Source organism: Euprymna scolopes, chromosome 16 (assembly GCF_053919585.1).
Source record: "Euprymna scolopes isolate OS-2025 chromosome 16, ASM5391958v1, whole genome shotgun sequence".
Classification (NCBI taxonomy): domain Eukaryota; kingdom Metazoa; phylum Mollusca; class Cephalopoda; order Sepiida; family Sepiolidae; genus Euprymna; species Euprymna scolopes.
In genome coordinates, this window is record NC_136497.1 from 11,194,394 (window position 1) to 11,218,036 (window position 23,643).

General features: G+C 34.8%; 1 protein-coding gene across 4 annotated transcripts in view; it reads right to left on the reverse strand.

Annotated features, from left to right (window-relative positions):
- LOC145295837 (post-GPI attachment to proteins factor 6-like) overlaps nucleotides 1-23,643 on the reverse strand; it is an 810,264-nt gene that overhangs the window by 176,456 nt on the left and 610,165 nt on the right. The window lies entirely within an intron of this gene.

Sequence of the window (23,643 nt, forward strand, 5' to 3'; positions counted from 1 at the left end):
AAAAAAAGCGAAACTCGACTGGCCGAAAGCCAGTTGTCTCAAGAGAGCTAAGTAACGTTTGTTCAATGTCGACTTCGTCATATCAGACTGTAGCTTTCATTTCGCTCCTCCTAATAAACAGGGAGCGGGTTTTTAAAAACCGATTTATTCGCCTCATTCAAAACTGTCCCGCACAAAATGCTTACTGCTGAATACCTATCGCCGTCACGTCAATCAAAAACGCGCACCTGTTTGTTTTTTTTAACATTTTACTATTTTCCAACTGCGCGTCGTGAAGGCTTCGTTTTTTTTCACGGGCACCTGTTTTTTTCCCATTTTCGGAGTTTTTTCACATACCCCGAAAAACACCCGGGCAACGCCGGGTACCCCTCGCTAGTCTATATATATAAAAGCGAAAATGTATGTATGTTTGTGTGTATGTGTGTATGTTTATGTGTCTGGGGAAAACTTTCGACAGACGCGACGAAAATTTACAAACTCGGTATCATATCGAAGTCCCATCCTTCGCTTGAAAAATATAAAAAAATTGGCCAAAATCGTTAACTTTTTCACCCCATAATCGACAATTTTCCACAGGGGGGGGGGGCAACAAAAACGGATTTCTCGTAACGATGACCGATTCTACGAATGCGTTAGATGACGTCATGACGTCGTGACCTGATTTACTTTAAATAGTTGAAAAACTGAACACATTTCATCTACATCGCTTTAGCGCAGTTGCTTAGCGTGTTTGTTCATTATATAAACGTTTTGGGTTCGAATCGTGGTGTGAGATGGTTTTTTTTTTCGATTTTTTAAATTTAAATATTGAACCCTGTGTTATTTAAGCCATTTTTCACGTAACGTTCGTTTTCCTGTTTTTTTTTAAACTTCGCTTATTCTTAGCGACACCCCAAAACACATCCACCGATTTTTTAATTTTTAATATTGAAACAGGCTCATTTAAGCCATTTTTGACGTGTTTGTTTTTCTGTTTTCATCGTTCGTTTGCCTTACGTTAGATTTTTTTTGTGTTTTTTCATGCTTTGATTATTCCCCCCCCCCGCTTCTTTTCTTACTTCGCTTATAACAATGCTTACATCGTCATCGTCATCGTCGTCGTCGTCGTCGTAACGCTCGACGACTTTCAAACATCTTTCACTAACTCAATCTGGCTGGCCGATTTTATTTTCAAACTTCGCCTCAGGGCTTCGGGTTCGATCCTACCCCCCCCCCACCGGTTTTTTTTTTATTTAACACCACACACACCTATAAACACCCGGGCAACGCCTGGTACCCCTGCTAGTAATTAAATAAATCCTGAATTTTTTAGATCAGGATTAATTTCATATTTAATCGATTATTGTTATACTGTTCTCATTTCAAGTGTTATTCACACAACATTTTGAACGTTATTCACACAACATTTTGAACGTTATTCACACAACATTTTGAACGTTATTCACACAACATTTAAGTGTTATTTACACAACATTTTGAGTGTTATTTGCACAACATTAAAGTGTTATTTACACAACATTTAAGTGTTATTTACACAACATTAAAGTGTTATTTACACAACATTTCAAGTGTTATTCATACAACATTTTGTGTGTTATTCACACAACATTTTAAGTGTAATTTACACAACGTGTTGAGTGTTATTCACACGAGATTTTGAGTGTTATTCACACAACATTGTGTTATTCACACAACATTTTGAGTGTTATTTACACAAACTTTTAAGTGTTATTCACACAACATTTTAAGTATTAGTTACACAGCATTTAAAGTGTTATTTACACAACATTTAAAGTGTTATTCACAAAACATTTTAAGTGTTATTCACACAACATTATTAGTGTTATTTACACAATATTTTGTGTTGTGTTCGCACAACGTTGCGAGTGGTTTCGCACAACATTTTAAGTGTTATTCACACAACATATTAAATGTTAATCACACAACATTTTCTGTGTTATTTATACAACACTGAGTGTTATTTACACAACATTTTGTGTGTTATTTACACAACATTTTGTGTGTTATTCACACAACGTTTTGAGGGTTATTCGCGCAATAGTTTGAGTGTTATTTAGACAACATTTTGAGTGCTATTCACACAATATATTGAGTATTATTGACACAACATTTTGATTATTATTCACACAACATTTTGAGTGTTAATCGCACAACATTTTGAGTGTTATTCACACGACGTTTTGTATGTAATTTACACAATATTATGTGTGTTACTTACACAACTTTGTGAGTGTTATTCACTCAACATTTTAAGTGTAAATTACAAAACATTTTGTGTGTTATTTACACAACAGTTTGAGGGTTATTCACACAACATTTTGTGTGCTTTTGACACAACATTTTGTGTGTTAGTTACACAACATTTTGAGTGTTATTTACACAACGTTTTGTGTTATTTGCACAACATTTTGAGTGTTTTTACACAACATTTTGAGTGTTATTTACACAACATTTTGTGTGGTGTTCGCACAACGTTTTGAGTGTTGTTCACACAACATTTCAAGTGTTATTTACACAATGTTTTTAGTGGTATTCAAACAACATTTTGAGTGTTATTCACACACCGTGTTCAGTGTTATTCTCACAATATTTTTAGTGTTATTCACACAACATTTTGAGTGTTAAGCACACAATATTTTGAGTGTTATTCACACAACGTTTTGAGTTTTATTCACACAATATTTTGAGTGTTATTCACACAAAATTTGAAGTGTTATTCACACAACATTTTCAGTGTTATGCTCACAATATTTAAAGTTTTATTCACACAATATTTTGTGTTGTGTTCGCGCAACGTTGTGAGTGGTTTCGCACAACATTTTTAGTGTTATTCACACAGCACTGAGAGTTATTTACACAAAATTTTGTGTGTTATTCACACAACATATTAAGTGTTAATCACACAACATTTTCTGTGTTATTTACGCAACACTGAGTGTTATTTATAAAACATTTTGTGTATTATTCACAGAACATTTTGTGTGTTATTTACACAACATTTTGAATGTTATTCACACAACATAATTAATGTTATTCACACAACATTTTAAGTGTTATTTACACAACATTTTGTGTGTTATTTACAGAACATTTTGAATGTTATTTATACAACATTTTGAATGGTTTTTACACAACATTTTAAGTGTTATTAACACAACATTTTGTGTGTTATTTACACAACATTTTGAGTGTTATTTACACAACATTTTGTGTGTTAGTTACACAACATTTTTAGTGTTATTCACACAAGATTTTTAGAGTTATTTACACAACATTTTGTGTGTTATTTAGACAAAACTTTCTGTGGTGTTCGCACAACGTTTTGTGTGTTTTCGCACAACATATTGATTGTTATTTACACATCATTGCAAGTGTTATTTACACAATGTTTTTAGTATTATTTACATAACATTTTTTGTGTTATTTACATAACATTGTTAACGTTATTCACACAACATTACACAATATTCTGAGTATTATTGACACAACATTTTGATTGTTATTCACACAACATTTTGAGTGTTATTCGCAAACATTTTGAGTGATAAATCCTACAACCTTATTCTTCCGGTGTATCTTTCAAACACAGATCTCTTTGTGTCGAACTCAGAACTCGTCCATGGAGATAACATGCTCTCATTTCATCATTATTAGGTAAAAATTCTTATAAATTCCAGACAGTTTTCCCCCTTAGATAAATAAAAGATTCTGTTCAAAATTATGTACTGATTCCCAAGTTCGACAAAAAGATTCCCGATTTCAGCAAGATACACTTGAAAAAGGTCGGAGGTCACATCAGCCGCAATGTTGTGAAAATAACACTAATTACATGAATGTGAAAACAGGCACAGAAAGGCGGGGGGGTGGTAAATTTAGAAAGTTTCGAAAGGCAAAATTCTTAAGTGGTGCTTATGTTTTTTGCTTTAGAACACTTAATAAACAACGGATGTTAAGGACAATTTTTGCCATCATGGTTACATTTTTTTTATTGCTTTTTCACTGCAAACAAGGCACAGTGCCATTTTGGTGTAGGAGGCTACAATTTGGGACATAATTTGCAGGAATACTATGTAGAGAGTTGATCAGCAAGATGTCTGTTTATATTACTCTTGAACTTTTCCATGTCAGTACAGTCAGGGAAGCAAGGACCCGGGAGGGAATTCCAAAATTTAGCTGCTTGTCGGGTTTGTCGGGGGTATTCATGTCGAGGGGGTACAAAGGCTTGAAGTTTGTTAGAACATTTTCTATAAGAATACTTGTAAAATAGGCACAGGGATGCAACATTTCATCAATGGAACACGGGTTGGTGTCTGGTTGACAGAGCGGGGTCTATTAGGTTGGCAACTCTCTTTTGAACCCTGTCTTTTTTTTTTTTTTTTTTTTTTTACACAGAGATCACCACTTATCAAGGCCCGGAAGCCACTCAGGGATAAGGGTTATTGCAAGTACATTACGTTAGTGAGGAGATTTGATGAAGTGTTTAATTAGGGGGGCGGTTCATTAGGAATTTATTAACATTAGACTTGAAGACATCCAAGTTGTAGTCCGGAGGGAAGCAGGCAGACGGAACAGAGTTCCACAGGCGTGCAGTTCTAAGAAAGAAGCTTTGTTCATGAAATCCGCGTTTTGATTTAGGCACAGATATAGGAGTGAGAGACCTTTAGCAGATGCACCAACCCAAATGTGGCAACAATACTCCAGACATGGGCGAATGGTGGCCTTGTAGAGGTACAGGATACTCTCAGGCATAAGTAATTTTCTAGTACAGTACAGAGAGCCCACCTTCTTCACAGGAACCTTAGCAATAACTTCAATGTATATGTTTCAATTCATGTTCCCTGTGAATGTTAAGTCGAGAAGTTTGAACAAAGAGCTTTCAGGTAGGATATCATTAGCCATGGCTATTAATGATTGAGACGGTTTCTTGTAATTAATTAACAGTATTAAAAGAAAGCGGCTTAGTCTTGGCAGCAGTGAATGTTGCCATCTGCTAATGTTCCTTTTCCACTAGAGACTAAAAGTCTTCACTAAGGTTTCAGCCATTGCTTTAGATATGTTTTCATTCGTTTTCCCTCTATATCCGTTAAAAACAAATAAAAGCAAGAGCTCCCACAACTGAAGAAATTCCATTCAGAGCATTCTTTCTTGCCTGGATAGAGTACAAATTTGACTTTACAATCTAGTGAGAGATTATTTCTTCTCATTCCTACACTATTTTTCTCAAATAGCAGATGCTACTATATCGCTCTTTCTATGGTAGGTGCTCGACTGAGCTCCAATTGCTTGGTTCTTCCTGTAAAATATTAATAGGTAGCCTGTATTTGCTCTATCATTATTTTCATGGCAAATGCTCATCTGAGCTTCAGTCTATGACCCCCCTGCCAAACTTTCACAAAAAGAACTAGCTACAGCCTCTACCAACAATTTCTCTCACTCTATGTTCCTAATTCTAAAGACAAATTCAATGAACAAATCCTGTTTCCTATAACTGCCTACTGTTCCGCTGGCATGCTTTCCAGCTGATTACAGCAGAGTCGTCTTCAAGTCCAATGTAATCAAATTCTACTCAATTTCCACCACTAACGATCACTACACTGTTTTCTCAGTCACCACCGTACACACCTTAGTCCTCATCCTTGATTTGTTTTTGGGTCTTGATAAGTGGTGTCTTCCTTGTAAAAAAAAAAGTCACCTTCTACTGTGGAGTGGAGTGTGAAGCCACCCTTTAATTGCCATTGCTCCCAGGTCCACTCTGACCCGGAGTGGTAGTACCTGTTAGGGTCCCAACTATGGGTTAAATAGAATCTGACTTAAAAAAAAAAATATACTCCATTAAAAATCGTTCCTCAAAATAACTAGATTCGGTATTAAATAACCTGAAAAAGGTTGATATGCTGTAAAACAAAACAACCAACCGATGGCCATGACAAATAACACTTTACTTGAGTTCTTCTTCAAATTCCCTGGCTAAACATTCACAGGCAATATGAGGACATTGTGAAGGCTGCTGAAAAGAAGGTGAGTTCTCTTTATGGTGCTAGATTATTCACACCTGAGTACCTTTACAAAGCCAACATTCGCCCATGCATAAAGTACTGTTGCCACATCTGGGCCAGTGCATCTAGCACTAATCCCCCCTTCTTGGACAGGGTCTAAAGAAGCGTCTAATCTAATAGGTCCTGCACTGTCAAAAAAAAAAAAACCAACTCCTGACCCATCGTTGCAATGTTGTATTCCTGTGCTTTTTTTTACAAGTATTTAATGGAACGTGCTCTGATGAACTCATTGCACTTGTTCTCCTTTCAGGTACATACCTCCGACAAACACATTTAGCAATAAAATCACACCAGAGGTTTCTAAATGCTGGAAAACCTTGTACTTTAATAGTTTCCTCGACTAGACTCGAATTACTTTCCTACTACCTGCTTCTCTGACTGCACTGACATGCAGGAATTTAAATGTAATGTAAACCAATATCTTGTCCATCTCCTCTAAACATGATCCCAAATAGTAGCCCCTTATGTCCAAGTGACGATGCACTTTGTTTGAAGTAAACGGGATTAAAAATATATATGTGTGTGTGTGTGTGTGTGTGTGTGTGTGTGTGTGTGTGTGTGTGTAATGATTGTATCGGTTGGTTTCCCAGGTGTAAATCCTATGAAACTTGCATGGTTATTAAAGAGTGCCCTATGCAGGATGGAGCTAGTACATAGAATTGTTTTTTAGTCTGTTGAAGTTTTATCCTTGAATTGAGATTCCGCTGAAACATGTATGCACATACAGAGCCGGCAAAAAGAAAGTCCGCACTTGTAATTTTTTCAAAGAACTGAAAATTTAAGATAAATTTAATGTAAATGTTTAAACAAACTATACCTCATTTGATTCGCCTTTTATTCTTCTATAATTTTACCTGTTCATATTTGACTTTTAATTGAAATATTCTAGTGTTCACTTCAGTTTAAAAAAAATAACTTCAAACATGATTTTGCCGTACTTGGAACTCCAGGTGCTGCATGTGCTCTCTGCTTATCTTGGCAATGTTTCCAGTCAGTCTTAAGCCTCACCTTGTCACAAGACCCAAGCAGTGCCGGTTCAGGAGAGGTGTGGTTAGTCATAGTGTAACTCTTGTCTCACAATTACATTTGCAGCTACCCTTAACAGGGTGTCATTTGTCTCTTGAGACTGAATGGAGGCATGGATATACTATATATATATATATATAGCGATTAAGCTACACTGAATATTCCCCGTTTCATCCACTCTAGGACTCCCCAGGCTTATGCGCATAAGCCTGAGCAGTCCTAGAGTGGATGAAACGCAGAATATTCAGTGTAGCTTAATCGCCATATATATTTTATAACTTACTAACTAGCTCTACCTACGTATTGAGCACTTTTGAAGTAAATACTTAAAGTTTATGCATAAATTTATACTTTCACACATTTACACACATATATATATATATATGTATATGCAACACACACATATATATATGTGTGTATACAACACACACATATATATATATATAGAATGTGTTATAAAACATTTGAAGAGAACTTAGATAGAAATCTATTTTGATGGACAAAAAGACTGGCAAATTATCGGTAAATTTAAGTAGAATAGCAGGTGATCAGTCACTATATATGCTAAGTGTGAAACTCTTCTGTGACACTTCATAAATCTCACCAGGTTCGTGTAACTAACGCGTCGACAGATGAAAAAATAAACATACATATTTCGAATAGCAACTGGAATTTATAATATTTATATAATAATTCTGTTTGCTCCACCATTAATTAGCATGACGTTCACGCTATCAACGTCCATGAGCTAACTCAAAAGGAGGTAATTCATTTAAACTCGAAGCAAAAGGTTTATTATTAATAGAGTTTCCTTTCTTCCCTGCAACCTCTCTCCCACAGAAGAGACGTTGCGAGCCTGTCTTTGTTTTATCGTTATTTCCATGGCAGATGCTCGTCTGAGCTCCAATCCCTCGTCCCTCCTCGCCAATCTTTCACGAGAAACACCCGTCTGGCTGAAATTACTGTCAATAATTTTCCCCGCTCTTTATCTGTGCCTAAATCCAAACGTAGATTCCATGAGCAAAGCTTCTTTCTTAGAACTGCACGCCAGTGGAACTCTCTGCCGCTTGCCTGTTTCCCACCGGACTACAACTTGGACGTCTTCAAGTTCAACATAAACAAACTCCTGACCAACCGCCCCCTTAAGTAAGACACTCTATCAAAACCCCCAATACTAATGATTACTACAATACTATCTCATTGATTACTGTACACGCAATAGCCCTTATCCCTGAGTGGCCTTCGGGCCTTGATAAGTCGTGACTCCCATGTGAAAAAAAAAAAGAAAGAAGCAAACTTTAACTAATAATTTAAATTTTTAATTTAAAATTTTTCAAATTCTATGATAAAAATTTGAGTCAAATCTCGGAGGCAGACGCCAGAAAAGTATGAAAGTGTCAAATCCTTGGTTGCACATAATGTTTTGTCTGCTGAAAATTTTTTGCTGTTCTTGTAATAAATAAAGAATGGTAAAATTGTATAATCTTTACCACACCTGAAAGCGACTATGGTTATTGTCGAAATAATCACTGTTTGGTATGTGATATTCCTTTTAGTCTTTATTCTTAAATATGTGCTTTATACATTATATAATATTGAGCTCACAAGTCAGAGCTATAACGTTTAATATATATTTTCAGTTCAATATAATTTGATATTAAACGTGATCTTTTAATTCTATAAAATATATAAACTAGCCAGACCTATGGAAATTTTACAGCGGCATTTTTCATATGTAATATATTGCCGCTGGGCATTCAGTGTACGTTCAATGTGAATGGAGACCCTCCGATATTATTGTATCTATTTACAATGCCTCCCCACGGGACAGAGTTAGACACCAGGGTCGTTTTTTAACGTGGAGAAAAGGTACAAAAATAAAAATTGTCTCAGTCGTGAAGGATTTCTCCTCCACTGAAAGTGAACGAGAAATGGAAGCGCCGCATCTGAAGAACAGATGCTACCCTTTGATCTTATTGTAGCCCCTTTGTTAAAACTGTAAAAGTATTTAACTAAATAATCTGATGTCTCAGAATATATCTGGCTATTGCGGTTTATCTCCAAGATTCTTATAGGAGTGTGACATATTTCCATTGTATGGACGCCTGGCATGAACAGAAATATCATTATACCATCTTTAGACACAACATACCTTTGAATCCTATGCAAAACACTAAGAAGGTACATTTTAGTTTTTTCGCATGGCCCAAAAGCAACATCATTTATTTTTATTTTATTTATTTTATTTTTTACATTGCGTCTTTGGTGATCGGGAAATCCTATTTATTGAAAAGGAGGATAGAAGGTGATAACTAGGGCTGTGACAACAGCATATTCTTTTCATTCTTTTGACTCTAGGGTATATATCTGACACAGTTAGATACACTTAATCAACCGAGAACCACATCCGTCTATATAAAAAACATATAAGATATTAACGGATATATATACTCAAGAGTCAAAACAATGAAAAGAATATGCTGTTGTCACAGCCCTCGTTATAATATACTACGAACATTAAATTAGTATGTAGATATGCTAATTTATAATCTGGAAACCGTGACACACGTACATACACATAAATGTTAAAGTTTCTACGGTATTAATATATAGATAATATTACATTCATGTTTTCATTAACCTCTATTTTATTTAATTATGTATACATGAACATATGGTTAGATACAGGAGAAATACTTCATGCAGACATCTATAAATGCATGTATATTTATACAAGTAGATGAACAAGAACACGGCATTATTTTTAAATACAAGCATTTGCATATTATTATTTCTACATCATTATTTTCTGTTCCTTATAATATCTGTGAGTTCGCCCAATAATGGGAGAGAGAATATTTGCCAAGAAAAACATCAGATGATACCTCTCCAAGTAGAAGAGCTTTTTCTCGTGAAATTCTTTCTCCTTGGGGGTCCGGAAAGATCAAAAACAATCTCGTGTTTGTGGTAATTGTTTTTGCTTTGTTTTTTTTATATAGTTTTATCTTTTTGATTTCCAACAGTTTCTAGTTATTGGGAACCGATATGCACAGCCGATGTATTTCCCGTCATCCTTTGTGATGCAGGGCTGACCTTTAACCTCGTTTGAATCAGTTTCGAAGCCAACAAACAACTTTTACAGTTGACTAGACACGGACAATGGGCATATATTCACCTTGGATCCATACATAATTATCTATACATAAAATAGAAATTCATAATAAAATGTAGATATACTACAAATAGATATTTGCTGTATAAGAAAATAATTACACCATTTACACTTAATTTCGCCAGCTTTTTTGTTCATTTGTTTTTGTTACCTAAAGACGATTTGATGAAGAATCGAAAACGTTTGTGGTACGTATAGAATGTGCACTATTTATTATTACTATTATTATTATTATTATTATTATTATTATTATTATTATTATTATTATTATTATTATTATCATCATTATTATTATGATTATTATTATTATTATTATTATTATTATTATTATTATTATTATTTTGAGACAAAAATCGATGATCAGAAAAATTAAAAAAATAAATAAGATATGCTATCCTCTTCAGGGCTTCCTCTTCGGATCTTGACGTTAAAATTCTTACAGTCCCATTAGCGGGGCTTAATGCCATGGTTGTTTGTCATATTTTTATATGTACAGCCATGGTCCTTGATTACTGGATGTATCTTATATTAATCAAGGCACCGCGATAGTCATATGTATTGCACACTATAATATGCCGTTTTGTAATCAACCCAAGCCATGCCGAGGTTCCTCTGCTTCTTTCTACAGTTCTCAAAGATGGTCTTATTAATTAACAATTGGTCATTGGTGCCGAAACACTTTCTCCTGCATAGTGCCTGTTCTTATTTTTTAGGTATGTTTCAGATGAGAGGTGTTGATTGATACTGTCTGAAATTAGGCCAATGAACAGTTTGTAGGTCGTAGTGAGACAGCAAATGAGTCTGTACTTACTAGGACGTTGTGTTTCATTTGTTTTGGGTATGAGGGTTGTACAACCTTTTAACAGTCATACTGGTGTGGCTTATTCACTCCTCAATAGTCTGCTGAAGCAACTACAATAATGACTATGCAGTGCTGCTAGTTGCTTAAGTCAGTTATTTAGTCCTTTGGAATTCTGGAATCCATTCATCTTTGTTATATAATTCCAACTGTTATCTTTTACTCAGGCATTTCTGGTTTGTTTTTGTGGCATTTAGAATCTATTTGGCCTCGTGAATGTAGGTTGCCTCATTCTCAAATAGAAACCTCCAGCAATCCTCCAGCTCTTGCTTTCCCGGTAGTTTTTCTACCACAATTGTATACCTTATCAAACTTTGGTAGAACACTTGTGCATTGCTTGTTTATTTTCAGTTTTCATCCTATTCTTGTTCTTATTTTTATATTCTTTTGGCAAATGCTGAGACCCTGCCCTTGAGTTCCCTCGTCATGTTCTTCAGCTCCTCTACTTTTATTCCATATTTTACTGAACCTGCAGATGATATTCTTCAACCAACCTTGCACTGCATGGGCGGCACTATCAAATTAAATAAAGTAGAGACAATTTTATTTAAAATTTTATAGTTTGCTTGACTGGTTACACAATGAATACTAAACTTTATGAAGTCAATGATAAGCTTGTTCAAAACCACCCCAGTCTTATTATATGGATTCTTTGGACTACTGTTCTAGTCTTGAGTGTTATTTTTACAACGTTTCAGTCATTATACCAACTTCCTTCATGTGTATCTTGTCAAACTCGGGAATCTTTTTGTCAAACTCAGAAAACTTTCTGTCAAACTCGGGAATCTGTACGGAATTTCGAATAGAGCCCATTATTTAATCAATGGAGGTAAGATATTCTCGTTCCATCAACCACGACTGGGTAAAAGTCCAAAATAATTTGCAATTGTATGTTGAGTGTCGCTTACACTAAGGATTGAACCTTCAACTTACAGAAGAGTGTAATTGAATTTTACCCAGTAATTCATCCATTACACAACAAGGTCTATTACAATTAGCTTTCTGAACGGTTGAACATTTTTGAACCAGTTCAATTTTTGAAACCATAGTTCAATTTTTTTGAACCCTAGTTCAATTTTTTTGAACCATAGTTCAAATTTTGAATAGATTTATGCCGAATAAATCATTTATTTGTACACTGCTATTAATTATTTCTTGAATCAAATCAATAACACCTCTAAAGGGTTTGATTTGCTGTAAAAACAGATCAAGGCAAAGCTAACTAAGAGCAGATATTTTGTAAATAAATCTTTTTTGAAGATCTCCTTACAAACCGCTTCGCTTTCACGCCCTTCCTTAAAAGAATAAATAACAAAAAAGTGCTAGTTGAACAAGCGGGAGAATCAGTGATGAAATCTGCAACGATAGAATCTTTCTGTCTGAAATAAAAGGTGTAAGAAAAAGAGAGAGAGAGAGAGAGAGATAGGGGGGGGAGAAAGAGAGGGAATGCGAGAAAGAGAGTAAGAAAACCAAACAGAGAAATGTCATGGTTAGTGGGGTATGAAACTCAAATTGAAGACATGTGAAAAAAGAAAATAGACATAAAACCTATTAATATATATATATATATATATATATATATATATATATATATATATATATATATATATATATATATATATATATATATGGATATAAAAACAACTGCAGAAAATGGCCTTTGAAAATCAGCACGAAAGGTAAATCACTTGTTCAACATAACATTGCGCAAAGTAAAAATCATTAAAAGGTGAAAAAGTGTGATGATATGAGTCGGCAAAAAATGGCTGACCTTTTTCAATGCTTGCGGTGGGTGGGGGTGGGAGCAGAACATTTCAAAGAAAAATAAATCTGTACAGAAGAAAATTTGTGGAAATAGAAACAGAGTAATGGTTACAGGCACGGACGATGGGTTCAGCAACTCTGTTCAAGTTCTTTTTTCAACAGAGAAAGGAGAGCAACGGAATGCGTCCATATATATATATATATATATATATACGAGTAGGCCGCCCAGCGTTGCCCGGTCATGAGATATGCTTAAATATGATATTTTAATTAATTCATGCAGATTACATATTTATTATTATATCGATTTATTATATTGAACCTAATATATTGTAGTGAGCTCAATGCTAAAACAATAAATATATGACTTGGGTGATATCAGCTAGACTTGAAATTAAAACATACAACTTTTCACCCTCATTCTTTAGCCTCTCAGCCACGCCCCCCCCACACATATATATATATATATATATATATATATATATATATATATATATATATATAATTTCAACCGTCATTCTTTTGTTAAAAGATGGAATTGCCCGATTGTCAAAGACGAGATTCAAGCAAGTAAGCATACACAGTTCACACATAATTATATCTATCTATCTATCTATCTATCTATCTATCTATCTATCTATCTATAAAAACAAACTAGGTCTCTAAGGTTAATATATATATATTTGATGATGTTCATCCATCGCTTGCTAAGATGACCGTGATCATGCAATTGTTCTGTGGCTTTGAAGATAGCATGTTATACTGATTCAAGCTCTGAAGTATTTCCACATGTGGGGCACCTGTAGAATAATTCTATATCAGAAATGTTGACTGTTCTTTCTTTTGTAATGTCACGCTTGCTCTTGTGTTCTTCATTGCATGCAGATTCAGCAATTGTGGCCTGTTTGTGAGTTGCGGTACACCAGAAACATCTGTCTTGGGCTATTTTTTCCCATGAGTTAGACTACAAACCGAACTATTTGAGGTAGACATTCAAATTGTCCTTGAACTGTTCCACTGTCCTCCTGCAGCTGTTTTTGGAGCCTTGTGTCACGCATACAGCATATATGACTTGCCCAACGGATCTGGCATTGCTGTAACATGGTGTGTACTGATGAAAGGTTTGACTGGACTAAAACCTTTGGTATCTTATCTTGCCACTTGATTTTCAACAATCTTCGAAGTCAGGTCATATGGAAATGGTTCAGTTTCTTAGCATGTCTGACATATAGTTTCGCAAGCATACATGAGGATGATAAGAATCACAGCTCAGTATATCTGGAGTTTGGTTTGCATCCGAATTCCTCTATGTTTCCACACCATAGTTCTGAGACATCCAAATGCAGCACTAGTCTTGGCTACCCTGTAATCGACTTCATCGTCTATGTGAACTGCTCTTGATAAAATATGTCCAAGTAAGTGAACTTGTCCACAGCTTTTAGGAGCTGACAGGTACATTATTCAGTTTTCTTTAGATTAATAGTCAGACCAAAATTGATGCCTTAGAAAAACGATCAACAATATATTGCATGTTTGGTCCTGTTCTGGCATTGAGGGCAGAGTCATCAGCAAACATCATCTCACAAATTTTTCCTTTTTGTGCATTTGAGGTGAAAGATCTGCCAATTTTACTGTGAATGCATGATAATATTTTGATTTATAATATTTTGTGTTTTTATCTAAATATTAATTTACTTGTCTGGCGTCCGTCCCGTGTCACAAAACTATCATCATCATCGCAAACATTAATTAATGAGAAACGAATTACCTCCGTTTATAATCGCTCTTTATCAGTTAAAAATCATTAAAACCATTTCCTCTTCAAACAATTTAAAAACAAAAATAAAAGAACATGTTAGTCTGTTTATGATTTCAAATTGGCTATTTTATATATATCGGAATATTTTTAATTAACATCACCAATGACAATGGGTTGCGATATGATATGCCATCCACTTTTACAATACCTGATTCCACAGGACCATCTTTAACAGATTTGACAGCATCATCATGCTTGATAATAAAAGTGATAATTCTCTGTTTTTCAGCAGTAGTTTGACACTCCTCTCTTCCTTTGTTTTCAATTTGTAATTTATTTTTTAATATAAAGTTACACAAGTTCTTTTTGTTGTTGGATGTATATTTGTCGGAGTTGATGTTCATGTTTTATTGAGATATTAGCAATGAATTGTTGCTCAGTTGATATTCTGTCTAGGCAAGCTGCCATCCGGTTGTGCGTGAGCATATCTAAGGTTAATGGATTGTTTTGTTTGCATGCTAACATTTAAATCTCCAAACACCCAGATTATCTGATAGATCTGTTGGAAGGCAGCTCTCGTCTTCTGGTCTGCTTATTCTTTCCAAAAACATCTCTGCAAAATAATCAGGCAGCTGGTGTGATTGAGAACGACATCTAAATTTGATAGTTCTTATAAATTTCCTCCTTTAGGGGAGGTTAGATGAAGCCACCAATGAGGAACTTACTAAGTATCTTGAGCAAACATTAAAAAAAACAAAGTTCAGCGGTTTTGAAATGAACACTGAGAAATTCATTATCTTCCTCAAAAAATTCAACACTAAATGCACATTTTTTTTGCAGAATTTTTGAGACGAAAATTAATAATCTATTTTATTTGGATCATCTGGAATACTGTTCGCATCTTAGATATTATTCTCACAACGTTGATGTAACTCTGACTTTCTGGTTGACAAAACAAGAGCAAGCTACTCCGCAGATTAAATAGTGTCTTATCAAAATTTCGTACATAATTCCGAGTTTGGAATAAACATTTCCAAGATTTCTTAGATACAGCAGAAGAAGGCCGGAGTTTATATCAGCTGAAAATTTGTGCAAAAAACCCCCCAAAAAACTCAAGATGAGAACAATTGTTCAAATAATCCAAATTACCCAAATAATACAAAGCTAAATCGCTATAGTTAATCTACGTGGATTGGTGTTCCCTCATTCCAAATCCAGTGTCATTTGCTGTATCAATGAAAAGCATGAAGTAAAAATCTCCCGCAAGTTTTCAGGCTTTTGTCTCTTTAACTTCTTTAATTTTTTTATGAGAAACTGAAGAAATCACATTCATAATGCAAAAGATCAAGGAAATTTAAATAGTTAAATGTTTAATCTGAAAAACAAGATGTAAAAAAGAGAGATCTAAATATTTTATAGGAAGAAATATGCTCACCATATTGTGTGCGGAGTGGGGGAGAGTTTGAAATTAAAAATCATTACAAATTCAATATCAGAAATATGAAAATCAGTATTTTACTCTTTCTACTGCATGTGGCATATTGGAATATTTTCAATCTTAATGGAAAAAAAAAACACCAGAAATTTTATGAATGCACACACATTTCTTCAAGATATAAAGATATTGGCTCGTGTAAGTAAAAGGTTGCTATTGATTATGATTACGAAGCATACAAAGTAAAGTAGTTTAGCATTTCATCATTGCTTTTATAGTTCTAAAAAAGAAAAAAAAAGATCATTTCGTCCTATAAAATTCCACGGCCAGAAATTTTTTGGCAGTCTGGTTAAAAAACTGCCTGATCTGTAAAACCTCGATTTTAACATTTCCTGTGAAGGAAATCGAAAGAAATTCTTCTTCTTTTTTTTTTCTATTTTGAATGATTCCAAGAAACGTTTGAAATAAATGGAGTGGTGGGTGTCCACTTTCAGATCTATCTATCGTCATAATGGGTGAATCAATTATATGATTAGTTATGTTTGTTTGAGAACCACAACAGTGTTAGCAGCTAAAAGGAACGGGTTTAGCCCGGCACCATTTTTTTAAAAATCTTGTTTTCACCTCAAACGAGGCGTATTAACACTTGTACATGAGAGGATACTTATGGGACAGTGTCTACTGGGAACAATACGAAAAGGTGAGCAGCAAGAGGTTTGTTCACAGCACATTTAAACTTCTGCAAGTTAGTACAGTCAAGGAAGCAGGAAACAAAGAGGGGACTCCAAAGTCTAGCAGTCTGAGGAGACAAATTATTAAAGAAGGCTTTCTAATATCTTGGGAAATGATGGAGTGTGATTTAGCTGTTTGTCAAATTAGTCGCAAGTGGGTACGTTGAGGGTGCGTGAGTGCTAAAGGCTCATCAGAGCACATTCCATTGAAGTACTTGTAAAACAGGTAACGGGATGTAGCATTGTGGCAATGAGACAGAGGTTTGAGCTTGGCCGATAGTACAAAACTTATTAGATTGGAAGTTCTTTCTTGAATCCTGTCTTAGAGGATAGATTAATAGTAGATACGCCAGCCGAGATGTGGTAATCATACGCCATGCATTGATGAATTATGGCTTTGTAACGATATAGAATACTCTCTTCTAACACGGTAGATGGAGCCTACATTCTCTGCAGCAGCCTTGGCAATGTCCTCAATGTATTTGTTCAAATAATGTAAACAACAGAGCAAAACACTTTCTTTTTTTCAAACTGATTCCAGAAAAATAAATTATCCATTCAAAGATCCTATAACAATTTTATCTCATACAACCTACTATTGTTCGAGATTCAATAACGTTATTTAAGCTCTTCAGTAATAACGCACGTAGTCATGTATGAATTTGTTAATATAGAGATAGAAAAGGGAACTAACTCTTATTTTTTACGTTAAAGTTAAAATAGTAATTATCTCCCTTACATTATTTGAGTTATGCTTTACAATAAAGACACCATTGATGTGTCGTCTGCTTGCATCTTTACAGTAAAACAACAGTTTAAATGGTTGTTTTTAAAGAGAAAAATACCTACTGTCATGTTAATGAAATAATTGTGAATAAATTAATAGATTATTATTTAGTAAAAAAAAAAAATCTAATTGTGTATATTATAAATGAAATTGTGTAATGAAATACTTTTTATTAATGACAGAAATTTTTTGCTTTCTAGATCATATACTAAAATGTCTTCCTTTTTTATTATTATTACAAAGAAGTCACTTCTTATCAAGGTCCAGAGCCCATTCGAGGATAAGGGTTAATGAGCATATGGTAGTCAATAGGACAATATCATAGTAAGCGTTAGTCGTGGAAATTTGATGAATTGGATTACTTAAGGGGACGGCTCATCAACAACTTGTTTATATTGAACTTGAAGATGACCATATTGTAGTAAGCTGGAAAGCAGGCAAATGGAACAGAGTTCCACAGTTCTAAGAAAGAAGCTTTGTTCATGGAATCTACGTTTAGGTTTAGGCACAGATAAAGAGTGGGAGAAATTATTGATAGTGGTTGTAGCTAGACGAGTGTTTTCGTGAAAGTTTGACAAGGGGAGATCATGTTGGAGCTAAGATGTCTGAGCTCATCTGAACTCCAATCTCTGGTCCCCCCTCGCCAATCTTTCACGAAAAACACCCGTCTAGCTGAATCCACTGTGAAAAACTTCCTCCACTCTTTATCTATGCCTAAATCAAAACGTGGATTCCATGAACAAAACTTCTTTCTTAGAACTGCACGCCTGTGGAACTCTGTTCCGTCTGGCTGCTTCCCACCTGACTACAACTTGGATGTGTTCAAGTCCAACGTTAACAAATTCCTAATGAACCACCCCCTTAAGTAAACACATCATCAAATCTCCACACTAACATAATGTACTTGCTATAACCCTTATCCCTGAGTGGCTTTCGGGCCTTGATAAGTGGTGACCAGTGTGTAAAAAAAAATTTAAAAAATAATTGCCATAAAAATAACGATAGAGGAGTGACCAGCTCGCAACGGCTCTTTGGGGAAGAAGTTGCAAGAAAAAGAAAAGGGCATTCCCTACTGGGCTATGAAGTCCATTTTGAACTCTGTCAAGACAAGATAGGGTACTTCGAGCAGCTCCTGCCCAGATGTGGCAAGAGTACCCCATCCTAGAATGTACTTGGCACTTATACAAGTAGAAAATTGCATCAGCAGTGTGATATCTACTGAAGCCGTAGAATGATACAACCATTTTTCTAGCGACCTTTGCAATGAATTTGATGTAAGTGCTCCATTTTTTTTACTAATCTTCAGAATTCGAAATAAGTATTTTTTTAAAGAAACTGAAACGAAGTACTTTTTATTAGAAAGAACATGGTACACCAATAATAAAAATTGGCTATGCAGAATCTGATATTGATTTCTGAGATTGTTATTAAAGTATGGAAAATCCTACTGTATTTATGTATAACGAGATTATCCCACAAATGCAAAAAAAAAAAAAGAAAAAAAATTTACATTAATAACGAAGAACAAAAAAAGTATGAAAAATTCTTTCACTTTCAAATGTGACAAATATAATTTTACTCATTTAAAGACAAGTGTTGTCTTTTTCTATTTCATATGTTATAGTGGATTTTTTTTTTTTTTTTACAATTTTACAGAGCAAAAATAGAATTTTTCTAAACATGCACATGATGCTTAGTAAACTTGAAAACTGTTATTCCCTTGTGACCCAGACGGTTGCCTCTGGTTGTTACGTTAAATGTCCAATTCGATGTTGGTATTTACTGATCTATAAACGTATATAATCACATTTCGTTTCCAAAATGGCTTCATGGTGTAATAAGTAATAACATATTAAAAATTGCTAAATTTCTTCTGCAAGTCTTTGGAATATGGAATCCAAGATGGATACCAATTTTTATTTTAAATATGGCATATATATATATATATATATATATATATATATATATATATATATATATATATATATATATATATATATACTAGCCTGGGTGCCATGCTTTGCTCGGGTGTTTGGAGGTGTGGGTGAACAATAAAAAGAAGTGTTAGTAGGTAGGCAGGTTCGAACCCATACCGCGAAGGAGGAAAAGAACGTAAAAAAAAAAACGTGACGTCTCTGCTGTTGCGTTCATTGCCAAACCGTAAGTTACGGACGTTTAAATTAATGCTAGTCAATCAAAAAGAAGAGAGGACTTCGAAAATATCAGCGAAAAAATCGACCAACCCCCTGTAGAAAAGTGCGTAGTTGAGGCTGGAGGAATTATTGTTTTTAGCCAATTCTCCGATATTTGTCGTCTGAAGGGTCGAGCTTCAAAACAATCTCAATCTCGTGCAAATCCGTCGCCTCTGTCGAAAGTTTTAGGCATACATACATACATACATACATACATACATACATACATACATACATACATACATTTAAACAGACAGGTGAGATTTATATTATAGAAGATGACACACACACACACACACACATATATATATATATATATATATATATATATATATATATATATAATGACAATGACGGGAAAACAATTATGTGAATTAGGCTTTATTCAATAAAAATGAGGTTCCAGAGAAAATGTTGACCATTTTCAGATTTGTAAAAGTCACAAGAAAAAATATCCTTATTATTTTACAGACGTAAAACTAAAATAAAATTAGTGAAAAAGAAAGAAGAAAAATATAAATAAAAATCAATACATATTATGAAAAACAAAATAACAACAGTAACAAAAAAATGTAACTGGTTAAATTCGAATAAATAATAAAAAAATTCCATCCATATAATAAATAAAATGAATTTTTATATCTATATCACTTTATTATATATATATAAACACACACACACACACACACACACACACACACACACACACACACACACACACACACACACACACATATATGAAATTTTTGGAGGTACAACATTTATATATACATAATAAGCAAACTCAAGAGCTCTTTCAACAATCATGTACTCCAGAGAACTAAACTAAACAGTTTAATAAATATCCATTTAAAAAACAATTAGAACGAAACCAGGTGGAAAGAAAACAGAAGGGCGGAGGTCAAAATTCCTCAAAAAGATTTAATGCTTTTATCGACAACTTTTCGAATAGTGATAGAGACGGATTCCAAAATTTTAAGATGATTTATAGAATCTGCTCTATGTAGTACCTCAAACAACTCTATTTTATACGCATTGTCACAACATGAATTCTCAACCAAATGCTGGTCAATAGCAGAGTCCAAAGTCGCTAAGGAAGAGAGACTTACGGATTCTATCTATCCTTGTCTATTCTTGGATGGCATAGGCTGGTTTATACGGATATACGAATGCTAGGAAGTTTGCCCCACATAACCAGCATCACATTGGCATCTAAATTGATAAATAATATCACTATTTTGGATGTACATTATCTTTATGAAAAGAAGGAACGATAAGTCAAATACAAGGAAACCGAGTAGAAACAATAATATTTCTAATAATGTGTTTAGTCAATTTTACACCATTATTTATGGTTATTTTAAATAAATAGGGCATTTTAAATAAATAGGGCATTTTAAATAAATAGGGCATTTTAAAGGTGCAGTTATTTTAGAGGATTTTAAATCCGCAGCATTTTTGTTCATACAATTAATAGAATCTATGAATCTATTTGGTTTTATTAATTTACTTGATTATTTATGAATTACTTATGAATTTACTTGATTACTTGTCTATGAATTTATGTGGTTTTATCTAGTTCGGAATATAGTCTGCTAGGTATACAATCATAAGCTTTATGTACCAATGTATGAATTAAGCTGACCTTTCGTGATTTTGGCACAAAAGAAAACCAGTTCACCTACATGCTAGAAAAAGTCGAATTCCTGTTATTGGTAGTGAAAAAGCCATTCATTGAACGTTCAACAAGAACATCCCAGAAGGGAAGAAAGTTATCCTTCTCATTTTTCAAAGTAAACTATATGAAGAGAATTCAGCCTATTTAAGAATGGCAATGTTTCAATTTGCGATGCAAGCAAAGATGTCATCAACATATCTACGTACGTAATGAGTGCAGTTCCAGAATTGGAGTACAGAGGGTTTTGGTCTTCTTGGCTGCTGTGCTCAATAAGGTGGACTACGATAATTGGTCCTTATCTCCTAAACTTCTCACATGTTAGCTCAAAGAGCTATACTATGAGTACTGGCTTCAGAGGGGACAGTGCTGGTGCTATGAAGAGTCTACCAGACTGGAATAATGACCAGAACCAAACTCTATTTAGAGTTACTTCCAAGCACCCATGACCAGTGCAAGCCAAAGAGGATAACTTTGACCGTGGACCTCAGAGTAGAGTCCCTTCCAGCAGCTCCTGCATCCAATTTGGCCTCCAGCTGTCTCGATCCTGTTTTGCTGAGAAATACTGTAAATAAAGAAATAAATTAACTCCTAGCATTCAAAGAGATGGAGAAAGCTATCTGCTTGTTGTCCACTGGGAAAGCGCCTGGTTTAGACTCTATTTCAGCTGAAATATATAAAGAGGACAGCAGGACACACACTGAAAAATTTCATCAGTTTTTCTATCTCATCTTGCAAGAGGAAGTACTTCTCCAAGATTCCAAAAATGTTTCCATTATACATCTGTACAAACGCAAAGGAAACCGCCAGGTCTGTGATGACCATCAAAGAATATCCTTGCTATTCATTGCAGGTAAGGTACTGGCCAGAATACTGCTGAACAGGCTCCTAGTTCATCTAGAAAAAGACCTCTTACCATAAAGCCAATGTGAATTCGGCAAAGGTACTACTAATATCGTGTTTGCTGCCAGGCAGCTCCAAGAAAAGAACATTCGCTTATGTTGATCTGACCAAAGCCTTTGACAATGTAAGCAGAGAAGGCCTCTGGAGAATCATGACAAAGTATTGCTGTTCTAGAAGATTCATCGCATCATACGCCAGTTTCCTGATGGAATACTGACCAGAATGCAGAATGATGGAGAGCTCTGATCTTTTTGAAGTCACCAATGGAGTTCAGCCCTATGATCTCTGCAATGCTTAAAGATGCCTTAAGATGGTGTGGCATTGGAATCAGATATAGATTTAATAGATCAGTTTCCAACCTCAGAATGCTACAAGCAAAATCCAGGGTTGCAACAGACTTTCTGTTTTCTGATGACTGTGCTTTTAACACTACCTCTGAGACAGACATGCAACGCAGTGCAAACATATTCTCGGGGGGATGTGACAACTTTGGCCTCATACTCAGTAACCTAGAAGACTGAGGTGCTGCACCAAACTACTCCAGGAAAACCATATACAGAACCCAACATTTCCATCAATGGGCAAAGACTCAATGCGATCGACAAGTTCACCTACCTTAGCAGTATGCTCTCCTACAATATAGTAATTGATGTTGAAATCAATTCCAGAATCGCCAAGAATATATGGAACAGAAGAGGCATCACCTCCATGACAAAGATTAAGGTCTATAAAGCTGTCATACTCACCATCTTACTCTATGAATATGAGTCATGGACCATCTAGAAAATTAAATCAATTCCACATCACCATACTCAGGAAACTGTTTGATGTAGGTTGGCAGAATAGAATACCAGACACAAAAGTCCTCACTCATGTCGGGCTCTCAATTTGTCATGCATGCCAGATTACAGACTGCTTCAAAAACTTCTGTTTGGTGAGCACAAACATGGCAAGTGCTCCCAGAGAAAACGATTTAAAGACACTTTGAACCTTTAACCTTGGTCCATTATGATGAAAGCAGACAGCTTCTGATAAAACCAAGTGGCAGGCTACTGTTGACAATGATGCCCACCAATATGAAAGTGACAGGAAAGCTGAAGAATAATGTTTTGAAGCCTTCAACATCTGCTACGATTACCTGTTCTGACTGCAGTTGAATTTTTCAAGCAAATTTGGGCTTATCAACTGTGGTATAATCACCTAGCTATAGCAAAATAGATTCAAGGGCTGAAGTGAAAATTGATGACGAATCATCCTATTTAA